Raw genomic sequence first — 16753 nt, forward strand, 5'->3', positions numbered from 1 at the left:
AATGAAAACACTACCATTATTCAGACACAAAACTGAGCTATAAGAATTCTACAACAACACACATTCTCCCATGGCATCAACTATTACCCCACACATAAACTTTGTGAAGAAAAAAACATGAAATACAAACAATAACCAACATTGTTAATTTATTCTAATGCCACCCTGCCTTAATTGATGTTTTAGAAAACACATACCACCAAAACATTTCTTTCATGCACTGATGACTATTACTAGGACTACTGGCTGAATGGCCCTTTGGAAGACTATGGCCCTCATTCCGACCCTGGCGGTCCAAGACCACCAGGGCCGCAGGCAACGGAAGCACCGCCAACAGGCTGGCGGTGCTTCAGTGCCCATTCCGACTGCAGCTGTAAAGCCGCGGTCGGAAAACCGGGTCCGGCGGTTTCCCGCCGGATTAGCCCCGGCTGGGAGAATCCTCCATGGCGGCGCTGCAAGCAGCGCCGCCATGGGGATTCTGACCCCCTTCCCGCCAGCCTGTTTCTGGCGGTTTTCACCACCAGAAACAGGATGGCGGGAACGGGTGTCCCGGGGCCCCCCTAACAGGGCCCCAGTATGCTTTTCACTGTCTGCTTAGCAGACAGTGAAAAGCGCGACGGATGCAACTGCACCCGTCCCACACGTGCAACACCGCCGGCTCCATTCGGAGCCGGCTTCTGTGTTGCAGGCCCTTTCCCGCTGGGCCGGCGGGTGCTCCCTTGGCGGGCGCCCGCCGGCCCAGCGGGAAAGTCAGAATGGCCTCCGCGGTCTTTTGACCCCTATGTCACATAGCAAAATAAATGGATATTGCAAATGTAACAAACATAGAGAAAAGGTACTGAACTGTGCAACATTTTCCTTTACAAAAGGTGACAATTAAATGCAAAAAAATAACTTGACCCCTACTTAAACTCCAGTCCACCCCACACAATTAAATTTAACATTCAAATAAAAGGTCAAAGAAATGCTGGTGCATGCCCTAGCAAACAAACAACACCCTTAATTGTTTTTGAGCATACTTATGTGAAGATATCACAAAAACAAAGACTTTAAATCCAAAGGTTTGCATACAGCAGACAAAGAGAGTGATCCTTCTACCTCAAAATCTAAATGAAAAGTGACCAGGAGATGGATAAATCACTGGGAGGAGCCTACCAGAAAGGAACAGGGAGTTGAAGTCTCTGTGGCAATTCCTTCCTGTAGAAAGAAAAGTTAAAAAAGGCTTCTGGCACTAAAAAAACAACTTGAATGGTCCGTTTGAAAACAAAATCCACTTGAAAATCTCTTTTTAGAGTTGATTAAGTTGCTTCTCGAGTAGAGAATATACACAGGTGCCATTAGCAAGCAGCATTATAATGGCCTCGTTACAGCTGGAAGTCGCAGAATTAGATGCAAAATCTCATGAGCATGCACTATCAGCCTGAGAATTTTGGGGGTGCTCATAAGTGAGCAGCAAAAACATATCTTGTGTGGGCAAACAGAAAGAAAGTATTTCACTTTGTGCAGGATGGTGGAATTTGGAAATCAGCACCACTCTGGGTAGCACAGATTAACTAGTGCAGATTGTCGGAATTCTGAAAACTTCACAAGCGGAATGAAGTTTACCACTCAGGCCTAGTTTAGACACCCCGACCTCCATAGGTTTGAGTTTCTGTGGGCAAACCCGGGCCGTACAGCCTTTTCTAATACCTATATGTTTTTCCCCCTTTCTGTCGATGGCCCTCGGGCCTTGGGGTTGCAGTCCTCTCATATACTCCCAGACTCTTAGGCTGCACAATATGCTCTGACTGTATCCACAGCAGTTTTTAGGGTAAGATTGTTGTGTTGCTTCATCAAATGCTATACAGGTGGATGGAGGGAATTCACCATAATTTCAAGTCACAACTCTACTTCAGGAATCTCTCTCCATGCTCTGCGGTAATTGCAAAGGTTGTGTTCCTCTCTGAAATGTTGGTGTCACCTCCTCACTTGTTCTCCGGCCTCCTCTGTAGTTTCATCCTTCCAGCACCAGCCATATTCCTGTGTAACATAGGCTCATACATATAATTTATGACACAAAACTGCACAAACGCAGTTTTGCGTCAAAAAGTTTAGCGCTGGCTTGCACCAATTTTTAGCACCATCTGGGTGTCATATTTATACTATGAGCATGATGGTGCTAACAATTGTTAGAGTCAAAATGTTTAACTTGAAGCTTTGCGCCTTTTTATAAGACAAATCGACGTTAATGCTGCAAAACTGACTAATATGTTTTACGGCATTTGAACATGTCACAAGCAGATGTGCACCATTTTAACCCCACATTTGCATCAACTTTAGACGCTAAAGCAGGAAAGGTGGCAAAGCAGGGGGAAGATGGAAGCAGCAGGCCAGGAGAGACCCTAGGGTGACCCCATATGCCCATGAACCAGCCAGGAGGAGACACAAAAGTCCCAGGAGAAGGAAAAGAAAAAGCACAAGTGTTGGTTTAATGAGGAGGAGCATGAGATCCTTGTGAGAGAGGTGACCTAGCACCAACACCAGCTATTCGTCAGCTCCCAATTGCCAGCTGGCAAGAGAGAGGCAATATGGCAGCAAATATTGGATACAATCAACAGTGTGTCAGAGGTAAAGAGAACTGTCACAGAGTGCAAGAAACTCTGGCATGATTGTAAATGAAGAACTAAGGAGAAAATGGGCAGGAACAGAAAGGCAGCACTGCAAACTGGAGGTGTAGGTCCTGTATCACAGGAGGACCTGGATGAGATGGGGGGGGGATGGTTGCAGCAGTCATCTCAGAAGAGCTTGTCAGAGGAATACAAGGACAGCACAGACTTCCAACAACCAATACAAATGCAGGGTAAGTTGCATGGGGGAAATAAGTGGGAATTGTAAAAATGCTAGAAGGGGGAGGCACATAGGACACACTCAATGCATGTGAAAGGAGTGCAGCAGGACACATTGCCCATCAATCATGTTGTACCATTCAAACAAGCAACACATGTACACATGTCTTGGTCGTGCCATCCACCACAACACATGCACAACCTAGACATACGTCAATCACCATGACTATACCAATATATATATATATATATATATATATATATATATATATATATATATATATATATATATATATGCATCCATAGGATGGAAGGCATGTCTAATTACTCTGCCTGTGGCTTTGTCATCACAATACCTCTTGCAAACAGTCAAACCTACCCTTCCCACCCAACTGAGACATCAGTGACTAGGAAGTCAGACACTACCATTCCTGGGGTAACATCATGGTAGTGTCTCTTGCAGAAACACTTCGCAACTGCCATGTCCCATTGTCAAAACATGTGTGCTGCATCTTATAGCACACATTAAAATGGCACGTTGGGTCAACCCTGGACTTGTATTGTGTCGCATATTTCTGGATTTCACAAATGGATACCGTAAATATCTCATTGCAACACTTCCACTTGTAAATAAACACCTTGTAAACAATTAGCATGTCTCATCTATTGTGATCCATCAACTTAGCTAAGTGATTGTAATGTGTGAATCCATGTCATTGATCACAGAATATAAGTAAATGAGTGCAGGACTGTGGGGGCACAAAGCTACACACAAGGATCCTAACATGACAAATGTGTATGCTGGTCTCATCACCTACAAGCAATTCACTGAGTGTGTCACAAATGAAGGACACATATATGGTTCCCCCACCATATATATGGCACGTATGGCTGAAAAGCAAGTATAGGGCCGTATCGTCAGCTGGGAGTACCAGAAGAACTCTTTGGTGTGGTTCAGAGGTAGCTAACCTCATTAGTGATGGCCACCGGTAAGTCTTGCAGGATAGAGTTCCAATTGTGGCTGTTGTCAGATGTGTCACAGTTCCCAACATTCCTACTACAGGACCCCAACACTAAAACTGAAGTACCAGACCTAATTGTCCAATACAAAGTATACATAGTCATCATGAGTGGTGGGTTCACTAGATGGCAGATGCATGGACTAGTAGATGTGATGTTGCAGTCAATTTGACAGCTCCATTATCAATAGTGATAACACATGGTAAATGAAGCTTTTGTAGGCAGGATGAATTCCCTAGCCCATTTCCCCATTTTGGCCAGTACACTCATGGAGAGAATCCTGGGACTCACACTAATTACATAAACTGTTTGCAATGATAACAAGATATTTATTATAAAAATTATCTACTTAAAAGCAACTAAAACCTAACCTAGCCTAAACTAACGTACACTAACTATACTTATCATACAATTAAATGTAGCTCACCTGTGCTAAACTTAACTTACACATAAAACACCACACTCTAAACATTGCCCCCCAACCCCCTTAAAAAAAAGAAACAAGTAGGACAACAATTACTATAACTACACATGTACTAACTAAACCTATGGCCTAAATAAATATATATTTTTGTTGTAATAAAAAAACAAATTGTATATATGTATTTTGTTTTCTTCATAAAAACATGTATAAACCCCTACAGAACCCCCCACCCAACAACCCACCAATAAAAACCTAAGAATAGAAACTTACCCCCCAACTACACTTATCCTAACTACTGGCTATACTACACTAACCTACCACTAACTACATAAACCCCAAATTAAAATATGGCACAACTTTAAAAGGGAGGGGAAGGAACTGGGAGGTAGTCCATCACAGTTCAAGTTCATTTCTGTGACTTCTTAACTTTCTTTTTAATATACTTGAGGAGTTTGCGGTCCTCTGCCAGAGCCTCCTCCAACTTGTCCAAACGCTGAGTATCAGGTTGATGCTCTGACATAAGTCCTGTTCCACCAGCGGCTGGTGGTGGTAAAAACTGGTGCAGGGGTGGCGACTGGTGCTGCAGATGTGGATTGGGTGGGTGCAGCTGGGAGCGTCTGTATCGTTGATGTTCCTGCTCCATCCTTTGTCTTCAGTGGGTCCCCCATGTGGGAATGCACGCCAAGGCCTGAACACTGTAGGAGTGGGTCAATTGTTCGGGGGGGGCTGCCAACTACAAAGCTGGTATTGTATGTTGTAGTGCATCTACATTCATGTGTCCAGGTATAAAACCTGGCCAGAGCCTACATAACTGGAGTCCAGCTGCAGTTCCCATGCTGTGGCCACATGTACAACTGATGCTACCTTGACATGAGAAAGGTTGGGCTAACACTGACCTGTACAATCACTGTTGTCAAGACATTACAGCAGTGGAACACCCTACCCAGTGCTATGAAGTCCTACATGCATTCAATAGCACACACATGGTGGCTATATGGATACCTTGAAGGCCACAGCAATTGTGTCACAGCTTTGTGCGCTGCAACTGTATCCTTCAGAGTCTCACATCATCAGCAGATGCATGTCAGATATCCTCACAGCACCAGCTACACACACAGCATTGCCTTGATATGCATCTGCGATGTGACCTACATTAGTCACAATTTACATGGTGGCTGCACTGTATTGGTTATACTGCTGACATCTGCTGTTAGGAGATTAATAGACTTTGACCTGAAACATCTTGAATGGATTTGTACACACATTGTGTACACTGATTACTGCAGTCCTGGACATTATGGCTTCTTGTTGTACAACCACCTCACCATCTCTGGATGGTACTGTGGCACCTGTGGTGTGTGTATGTCTCCTACAGAATCCCCCTAGAGAGTAATGCAGTTGGAACCCAAGATCTGTGCCATCTTGTCATCAAGTATGAGCTATGTGTGGCACACATTGCATATTATGGTGCTGTGACAAGGTTGTTTACAACAGGCATGCTATGTACATATGCAGCTGGCCTGTGATCTATGATGGCAGAGATCAATAAATATGTGGTTAGCCATTACTAATCCTTTTACACACAATTCCATGCCAGCACACGTTGCCCTTAGAACTACATGCAAGCCAATCTCATTGCACAACACCACAACATACATGATTGGAATGTGACGGAGCACCATGCTGACGGACAATTGGCAGTGCAGCACTCCGCCAAATTCACAATGCAGGGAGGCGTTGTATTGAATAAGAGAGAGCACATCACTGTGTGTCACCTACGCCAGCAATAATGTTGCTTCCAGTACTTGTCCCAGCCACCCTTACCCTATGGTGCTTAGCTGGCTGCGTTGAGGGGGAGACAGTCATTGTGCATGGAGGGGCACCTCCCTACACAAGCAAAATCTTCAAAGGGACTTTGCACTTTCAATGTGGGCTGCCAAACGCAGCACCAATTGAAAGAGCAAAGTATTGCAGGCACAACAACATATATGTTAGCTCGTTGTGACCTGCTAAAGACACACCTTGGTGTATTTTCAGGATTTGCTTACAGTGTAAGAAAATTTGTAGATCTGGGACACCGTCTAATTATTATGGGTGTTGCTATGGCACAGCCAAGACAGCACCCATTGCACGCTCCTTTCCTGCAAAGAACTGCATGTGAAGGGGCAGTATTAACAAGTTAATGTGAAGCCACAAAATGTGTCCTATGCCCACCATGTATACATGGTGCAGGGCATAGCGTCCCCAGAGCCTCTCAAATACAGAAGCTCCGGTGGTGTTTTTGCCTCTTACACATGCCCCATGATATCACCGTCCATCCTCGTGTGATTTCTGATCATTGGTCCAGAAAACTACATCACTCATTGCATTCCACTCTTCTAGCTGACTCACACCAAACCCTGGAGTAGCTAACAAGAGCCACAATATATCACTTACTGGATGTATCGGGGTCTTCAAATCTCACCACCTCTCCGATGGTATAAGGGGCAGGTCCACCTGTAAGACATGAATGTAGAACATTGCTTATTGTAAATCCTAGTTAATGCAAATAGACAACATAGTTCAGTGTATTAGGCTGACTCTGATACACAATGCACAGGTCAAATGGAGCTGCCAGTAGTCTGGACGCCGTGCATAGTCAGGCTCCCTAACATGGCCTTGCAAAATGACACCAAGAGGTCGATAGGACTACAGTATTGCAGCACCCATTGCATCTACACTGTCCCTGTGGGCCTTAGTGCACCCCTTAATCCCATCCATGTGTGTGTGTAGTCAGTATTAAGTCACAGCATGATGGCAGTGTGGGCCAACATCATGTATACATGTGAAGGCCAGTGATGCTACAGATCATGGAAACTTCTGCTGAGTACATATGTGCCCTTCTCAAATATTTCTATGCACAAATTTCACACCTTCACTCAGCAGCCCTATAGACTGTTTGGAACTCATAATTTGGAACATTTGTTGTAACTTAGAGGTCTGTCTTTTGCCCTCCCTAACTAATTTTTACACACCTTTTCATGCCTGTTTCATGGCACAGGCGTCATTCCTAGGTGTACAATTAGAAATTTAAACTGTGCATGCATCACTACACTTGGGGCCATATATATGGAAGTGGCGCACCACCTAGTGCTGGTCCTGTTGAAGTGCAGGGCCTAGCGCATGCCTGATACCACCGTGTGTGCGCCGTCTCCTATAGCCTGCGCGCCATGGTAGTAGTTTTAGGGAGTATGGCCATATTTGTTTGGCAGAAGACTGGCGCTTTGCAGGATTAGCATCATAATTTTTTCCCGAGTCCTGCTAAGCACCCAGGAGCCCATTGATCATGACTGGAGCTTATTTTTAACACCTGCAAGGAGCAGGCATTAGGAAATCTGCCACAAATGGGGTGCAGCAGTCTCATTGACTTCTTTTTGCTAATATGGAGGACCCCTTTGCACCAGAACCGCCCCCTTGCATACCTTGTGGTTGGCACAGCCATGATGTGTGTCAAGCCTTGCCAAAGTGCTGCAATGTGATGCATTGCTCTACTTTGTAATGATCAAGCACTGTAAATGGCACGTTAGCGCCGCCTTACCCTCAATCATATGACACTATGGCAGTGCCATGGTTGCACTAAGGGCACTTACATATGCCCCTTCACACGATGGTTATGCAGGGTTCCTCATACATGTGTCCTGCATTGGCTAAATTGTACGACATTTGATCTGCAGGCCTCAAGTTGGGCAGAGACTCCTCATACAGGTTGCATATAACATGTTCACAACCATTACAAGCAGCACTCAGACTTTTCAGCAACTATCAGTCAAATGCAAAATGCAGCTGATTGTATGGCAATGGGAGATTTACCAACAGTTACGCCAATTTCTATTCCCAAATGATCCAGCAGATCCTACTCCGCTGCCCACCAATGCTTGAGCTCATACTCATTGGGTCCAGTCTTGAATATCCTTGTGAGATGGCAAACAAACTTGCCCCAATGCAGCCGCCTTGCCTCGGTGGGCTAGCCCAGGATCACCCGGCCACCCAGTTGCAGCATGAGGGGCAGTAATGGGCCACCAACCATGTGAACCCCCCTAGTTCATCAGGTGACATTCTCCCCATCCTACCCTTCCCAGACATTACAAAATAGTAGAGGACATCAACCAAAATAAATAATAAAGGAAACTTAAATCTACCAAACTCCGCAAACTACCCCAACAACTAAGCTACCCCAGACAGACACCCCACAATAAAATGATAAAACAGTACACTGTCAATACAAATAACAAGTACATAGACAATTTATACACCAAAAACACAGGACACAGCACAAGGGACACAACAAGACCTCCAAACACACCACAGATCTACCAGCACCTTCAAAACACAACCACACACAGTCACAGGGGAACAGACTGTGAAGTGAAAGTGAAACTACACTACTGTACAATGGTCGAAGGCAGGATATCCTTGTACATCACTTCCTGGGCGTGTGCGTCACGTTTTTTGCTTTATGCATGTTTTTTTTTTGACGCATGAGAGTCATGCGTTGATTTTTCTTCATGATGTACGGAGAGTAATGGTAACATTGAATTGTGGCTCAGGGCCCAGCTTTATTTTTGCAACGTTGAAGTGAGGTGTTGATGCATTGGCATCATTTTCTTTTACGCATATTGGAATAGCGTCATTTTTTCCATTGTAGTCCTTGAATGCACCCTGATTCATTGCACATGTTACATGGTCTGTTCTACTATGTTGTATATGTTTTTTGGCTATATGTGCAAGTCTATGCATGAATCATTGTGCTGTTATTGGTATGTGCAACCAATACATGTATTCATGACTCAGCTGTAGGCACTCACTCACACTTTGTGCATGTGTCCTACACTGTGTCCACATGTATGTTGGCACATGTGTGCTGTGTGTTAACATATGTGTATGACTAGTGAGTAGCAGGTAGTGTACATATATAGTTATGTCTGTGGGCAACACATGTCTATATACCTAGAAACATATTTTTATTTAGGCCCTGTGTCAAACACATGCTAAGGCATGTGTCAACCATTACATTTTGTACTCAGAATATGGAGTGGACTGGGACTGCACTGACATCACATATCCCCTGTCAAGTTGAGTGTGCATGTGTCAGATTTTGGCGTAATCATATTTCCTAACATAGTATTGACTTGGCCTCTTCTACCAAACATCCACATTTATTATGTCCCTGCCACGCACTTTGTTCTATTAAATCACACTCTTCTCTTTACTCATGTGGAAAAATGCATCTGTTTAACAAAAGTACTCGTTGGTGGCCAAATTGTTCAAACCCACAATGTTTTTTATTGATGGGACTACAATTCCCAGCATCCTTCTGGAGTATTCATGATGAGGGTGTTGTTCCTCTATAAAAACCGACCACACCGAGGTTCCAGTGCTTACTATTCTAGACCTTGCCTGGGTTGGATCTTGCATTGCAGTTCCCGTCTGGATTTTGCCCTTTTGATCTGCTGTCGTGTGACAGAGGGCCTCTGGAATTCCTAGAAGCGAGTGGATGGACTCGCTGTGGTGAGAGTTTTTAATCTTCAGCAACATTGTTTATTTAGAACAGAACCGAAGCCTTGCGTTATTTTGTTTCGCTCCGGTGTTCTCTGGAGATTAGTAATAATTGCACGTTCGTCTAGCCCTTCCTATGTGGGTAGGCTGTATAAAAATATAAATACTACAATAAAGCATTAGTGATTTTGAGTAAGAAAAGGTCAGTGATCTAATATATTTTTGTTGTCATTTTGTTTTATATTTGTGTTAGATTGTGATTTGTGGAGTATGGTGTTTCAAATCACTAATTGGTGTAATACTTAGCAATGATAGAACGACATATCCCAGAAGGCCCTATTAAGGTATGAGATGGGAGAGAGTATATATTGTGTGCAAATGGGTCACTCATTTACCGTGATCAAGACCTTGTTGGTTAAAACGTGTTGGTGTTGGGTAAATCGATCATCAAATAAATAAGCAACCCAAAGATTCCTGTGAGTGCTGTGTATGACAGGTTAATCTTAGGGGAATATGTAACCTGAGTCGTCTTAGTTCAAACAAATATATTTTAAGAGAAGTGGTTCAAAGTTAATTTTAATCAACAACACAACTTTCCGGATATTTCTCTGAATTCCGAGGGCCATCAAACATTTTGTTAGGAAGCAACAGGTTTTGGCATGGAATGTCAAAGATCCAAGTAGCTAGGTCCAGGCTGCAGCAATAATGTAACATGATTGCCTGGCAAAGGACAGTGAGAACCATGAGGAAGTTGCACTAGATATCCAAAGTTGGCTGTGTTCTCTCAGGTACATGCAAGAGTTTGTGGCCATTGGGAATCATAGTTCATTGTCAGCATGCTGCACAGCAGTGCTTCCTTTACACGTGGCTTCACACCAGACAGTGTTGCCACTCTAAATTCAATAATAGCCTTTCCTTTGCTAAAAGGAGCACAGCACAAGAAGACTTGGAGTAGGACTTCCTTGCACTCAAGCCACATTAACCAGGAACTAGCACCTCCAGCCTCACCTCCTGACAAACATGTAAAGGATGAACTTACAAAACTGAGATGCTTATAAAGGTATTTAAGACACCAGAAGTAAATGAAAATAGTGTCAGTGCTTCAGGTGGGTACATATTTTAAAACAATGTGATCAAATGTTCTATCTGCCATTGTTTAAAGTGATTTTAATTTCATGGTTGACAAAATGGGTGTTAAGGTTCTTCTTTTATGATTTCCAGAAGGAAATGGTTCTGACCCCCAGTTGGAGGATGTTCCATTCCCAAGGCAAAGCTGGCAGAGATAACAGAAGAGTGAAGGTGTGCAAAGAGATTTAGGTACAGATAAAATTTGGAAAGAGTGAAAGGCAAAATAATTAGAATCAAGGAATAAACAGATATTCAAAACAAACGGCCTGATTTAGAGTTCAGCGGACGTGTTATTCTGTCATAAACATAACAGCTGTCCCGTCCGCCATATTATAAGTGCATTATACCGACTGCACTTGTGATAAAGCAGGCCGGATATCTGTCACCTTTGTGACTGAGTAAATCGTCCGCCTAATTCTAATTCAGGCCCTATGTATGATCATAATCAAGCCATAAGTAACTGTTTTAATGTTTGTAGTTTGCAAATGAGCATATGTTGATTTGATATTTTACAGTATTTGCTCAAGCCATGTTTCATAACTCTTTTTGTAACTATTTAAAATCTCCTGGGAGGAGTTAATTGGATGTCTGTTTTGCCACCTGACAATGAGTAGTTAAAGGTTAATATATCTCAATAGCGCTGCTACATTTGTTTCACAAATGTGTTGTTTTTCTATAATGTACTGCAGTTCATTCTACCACTCAAAGCCAGCATCACTTGATGCGAAAAAAACAAGAAAAGCAGTTCTACTTTTAAAAGAGATTTCTTGTAAACATTATGACAACCTTTACATTTTAACGCTGTAGTAGTAAAATATAATTTTGTGATGTTGAGATTTAATCCAACGAGCATGAGCATTTGAGTAAAGTTACCAATAGCTTATTTTTTAAAAAAACATCCGTCCAGTCCACATCCTTAATGCTTTGAAACCCACTTAGATCTCTCAGGTACATTAACAATTCAAAAGCCCTGCAGATAGTATGAAAGTTGCATTATGTACAGCCATAAAATTGATGGACTTGGATCCTCTTTCCTTTTAATATCGTTTTTGGATGATTTTAAAAAGTACTAAAGAGTAAAAAGTTTGAAGAAATGTATTATTCATGTACGTAAAGTAGAGGTCATGCAGCCACGTTGATCATCTCCTTAAATCCATTTCCCCCTCAACTAATTTATTGTGACGTTATCCAAGGACAATAAATAATGCAAATTGTATTACCTTTAGGGATTTCAAAGTATAAACACGTCTTTTATACGATAAACCAAATGCAATCAAATGTTGAGTGGAAATATTTATCCTACATTCCACACAAAAACCGTCTGATCATTCTGCTTCTTGTATGCTTTTGGCACTTATGGACCACACTATTGCTTTGTACAGGATAGTGCTTTTCTGGCTTTCAGCTAATGACTGCTCTTTACCATTAATAGGGATTTATATATTGATTCTGTGTTTTCTAACAATGAGTTGTTGCCCACAAAAGGTAGCCACTTAAAAAAAATAGTAATTTGGCACGTGTTTCAACTAACAAAACTGAATCTGATCCTCAGTGCATGTGTGTACCTAAAAGCATTTACCTTAGCTTCATTTGTCAACATTCCATTTAGTTAACAGAAAAGAAGACTTACACCCCTATTTAAGGAACTCTCATAGGCCTGTCTGAGAATTTGTTTTACTTTTTTATTTTACTTTAGAGTTTAGAGGCTATACTAGATCCCAAAGAGTGTAGAGTGATAGCATGCTTTACAACAAAGGGTTATAGAGTAAAAACCTGCGCCTATAAGTGAAAGAGAAGTGACAAAATTATTACATTAATGAGGACAATAAGAGCTATATACATATTTGGTTGACACGAGCATCCCTCTAGAGCATTTATCCTATAAATATATGTATATATATATATATACACACACATATACACACACACACACACACACATATATATATATATATATATATATATATATATATATATATATATATATATATATATATAAATATACATGAAGATTTGTCAAACAGTGCCAAAGTTATTAGCAAAAACAAATATGCTTCGACTATGGAAAGTAGGTCCTAACTATAATTATCTCCTAAACCTACATATTTTGAAGTTTACTCTGCATTCCTCACAGTACAGTACTTACAACGTGGCTAATGCATTGATACTGATATTTATGTGCCTGCTCCTGTTTTTTCTAACTCAGTTACCAAGTATGCCCTAATACGGTGACTGAGAAACATATTCATGCACTTTTAATTCTCTGAGCATGTAAATACTTGATTGTAACTCATGAGTCTGCACACCACCCAGTGCAGTAATCATAATGTGACCTGCAGGGCAGTCCAAAGCTACCAGCATTCTGAAAACCATAACAATACATCTCTCTTACACCTCAACATCCAACACACTGCTATGTGCTGTGTCCCATAACACAATAACCGCATCTCAGTGGTCATCATGCATGCACGATATGGAAACACATCTCAGAAAGGATCAAAACAAAAACAACATTGCTCCAACTGCACACCCTACATCATCTACCATTCTACTCATGTAGGCAAGTACATAAGCACACCACATAGGGGTAAGTGCTATATAAATGCTGCAATACAATACAACATAGAGAACAACAGCCAATAGTAAGATAAGCAAGATAAATAGATTTGTTAGAAGCAGCAGCTGTGGGAAAGAGGGCAGGGTGATGGTGTGATATGTTCATGGAGACATGAAGCTCAATAAACCTCTGCGTGGTGATAACAATATGACGTGTCTAGTAGTTGTGAAACTACCATGTTACATACATTTGAGGCAAGCAGCCTTTGATATGTATCTAGTAGTGGCACAGCTGGCAGGTTGTATATATTTGAGGTTAGAAGCACTACAAAGGTAGTGATCAGCGGCAGTTCTATATGATCAGCACGTATGAACAAAGTGAACAACATTAAATAGTTTGGCTATAGAGATTTCAAGTGAGGAAGTAAACCTTTCATGGTTCGCAAAGGCCTGGCTGAAAAATAGAGTGTGGCTTTAAAGAAATGGGATGTATCGCGGGAGTCTGGACAGTATCTTTAAAGTCAAATATTGGGATTAAGGGTCTAAAGTTAATTAGCTGATTCATATGAAATCTATGACATTTAGGGGCATATTTAGGAGTCCTTAGCACCATTTGAACACCACATTAGCATAATTTCTTTACACTAATGTTGCATTTGACAGCCAAAAAAGCTGTGCCATATTTACAAATTGGCGCAATGCGTGCATTGCACCAATTTGTAACCCTTTGCCCTACATTATGCCTGCACCAGGAATAATGTATGTAAAGGGGCGTTCCCTTGTTAGGAGGGCCAAAAAAATGGTGCGAGGACATCTAAAAGATGTCATTGCATCATTCTTTTCGCCACATTTAAACCCTGTTCGGAGCAGGTGCTAAAAGGGGTCATGCCATTGAATAGAATGGGCCACTATGTACTCTGCAGGTGTAGCACCAAAGTTTTAGCGCTACTCCTGCAGAATACATCAATAGCGTAAAAATAAATCACACTTTTGCCGCCTCCTACCCTGTGCCATGGTGCACCATATTTTAAATAAGGTGCATACATGGTGGAGGTAGGGGGGCGCTAAAGGGTGCAAGAAAAGTGGCGCTGCACTGTGTGCAGCTCCACCTTTCTTAAATATGTCCCTTGGTAATTTCTTTGAGATCGAGATCAAGCTTGACTCCAAAGGAATTGGCTGATTTCCCAATCATGGCAAACATATTTAGGGTTTGTAGCTTAGCAATCCATTCAGAAGGGAGGACCGTAATGGTGATAGCAGAAGGTATTTGTTAGACCTGACAGCGTTAGGGTGGTCTTCCCCCAAACCTTTTGCCTGCCTTGCCTCATTTTTGCTGATCTGTTTTTGTTAGCCATAGGGCTCTGGGCACTTTACCACTGCTAACAAGTGTTAAAGTGCATGTGTTTACTCACCTAAAATGTGGTAATTTTGGGTTTCTCACAATTGGCATTTTTACTTGCAAGTCCCTAGTAAAGTGCACTATGTGTGCCCACGACCTGTAAATTATATGCTACTAGTGGGCCTGCAGCACCTATTGTGCTACCCACTTAAGCAGTCCTTTAAGCATGTCTTAGGCCTGCCACTGCAGAGCCTGTGTGTGCAGTTCCCATGTTGACTTGGCATTTAAAATCCCTTGCCAAGCCAAATACTGGACCTGCATCTCTTCAATCCCAGGGCCATCAAAGACTTCCAACATCTCTACTTCAGCTGCTGGACTCTGAACACCATAAGTCCTGCCCTGCCAAGAGGTGCCAATCCAGTCCTGGGTCTTGAGAGTGGACTCTGCATTAGGGGCCGATGGAACTCGCAGAGTTTATCTCCGCAGACATCTGCGGAGTTACATAAAAACCTCTGCAGAGTTCCGCCCACCCTTAAAAATCACATAATTTCTGTGGCCTAGGTTGAATTTGTGTACTCTTCTGGCTACCGTAATATAGCACTGAGTGAAACAACAGTACAGTATGACTTCATCCTAACAAATCCCCCGTATTCTGTTTCCTTCTTAATTGAAGGTGCAAAGCAGAACTAAGAGAATCAGTGAGTTAATTAACTGATATCTGACAATCGAATTTTGTGGTTCTACAGCAGTTTCACAGGTCCCAGAGGTTATCTGTCCCACAGAGCGGTTCTCTGTCTGCCACCAGAAGCCAAGCTTCATTGTTGTAGCTGCCTTTTTTCTGATCACAAACAGGTCCCTTTGCTTTGATTGTGTTGTGCGAGGTGAAGCAGCAGCTTCTGCTTCCCTTAATCTTCATCCAGGGGCAGCAACAGATTTTCATAGGATTTCGTGCCATTAATAATCAATCATCTCGGCACTGGAGATCCAGCGCCACCCCTACACAGACAGAATGGATGACTGCCATGATACAAACCGCCACCTATGAGCGGGTAATTTACAACCTACAAGATCAGGCGGCCCTGTTTACAGAAGTTTGGAGCCCCTTCCTGCCGGGAACATAACTGATAAGACCTCTCTCCCTTCCCTGTGCTCAGCACCTCTCTCACTTATACCACCCTTCCCCGTCCCATAACAGCTGGTGGACAGTCGAAAGCAGTCAAAAGAAGTCGAAAGATGCCGACCAGGTTCTTCCTCCCCTCTCTCCTTCTCCCTCCCTCCCCCTTCTCTTTATATCTTCCAGCGCATGCCACGCCTTTGCACACCCTTATTCCTATTTCCACTCCTCATATCAACCCCTTTCCTTTTCTTCCCTCCCCCCCTGATCCCTGACCCCTGACCCCTGGATCACCCATCTCAGATGGAACTCCCCAACCCCATAATGTTCAAAAATGTGACCAACAATTCCACCTTTCCCATGTCACTTTCCCAGAAAGCATAGTCCTCCCCCAACCCTCCTCTCTGTCCATATCTAATTTACATTAATCAAACCAGTGCATAACTATCAGACCTGTTCCCCAAGAACTCCAAACGGCCAAGGATATCTATATGGATATTTCTCGAACCCCCCACGACTCCACCCTCGATACCCTGGATCTTGTACATTACTTCATAAGCAAATACATGTATATTCATGCCCAGCTCCACTTGATAGCACATACTTTCCCCCCCCTCTCCTTCCCCCCATACACCATCCCACCACCCCCCTCCCTCCCAATGCCCCTTTCCTCCTCTTCTCTTTTATCTACCTTTTATCTACCCTTTCTCCACCCCTGACTTCAAATCCTATCCTATTACTTACATTATCTTTCAGTTAAGCCCACCCATATGACAATTGTGAAATTAACCTTTGTCAAAATAAGGGCGAGG

General features: G+C 42.7%; 1 long non-coding RNA gene across 1 annotated transcript in view; it reads right to left on the reverse strand.

The window, feature by feature from the left end:
• Positions 1–6703: 6703 nt before the first annotated feature.
• Positions 6704–16753, reverse strand: part of LOC138249104 (uncharacterized) — a 29203-nt gene continuing 19153 nt past the window's right edge. Inside the window, exon 3 of the long non-coding RNA XR_011194718.1 lies at positions 6704–6765. This is a non-coding gene — a long non-coding RNA (uncharacterized lncRNA). The remainder of the gene's footprint in view (positions 6766–16753) is intronic.

The sequence above is a fragment of the Pleurodeles waltl genome, chromosome 8, assembly GCF_031143425.1.
Source record: "Pleurodeles waltl isolate 20211129_DDA chromosome 8, aPleWal1.hap1.20221129, whole genome shotgun sequence".
Lineage (NCBI taxonomy): Eukaryota > Metazoa > Chordata > Amphibia > Caudata > Salamandridae > Pleurodeles > Pleurodeles waltl.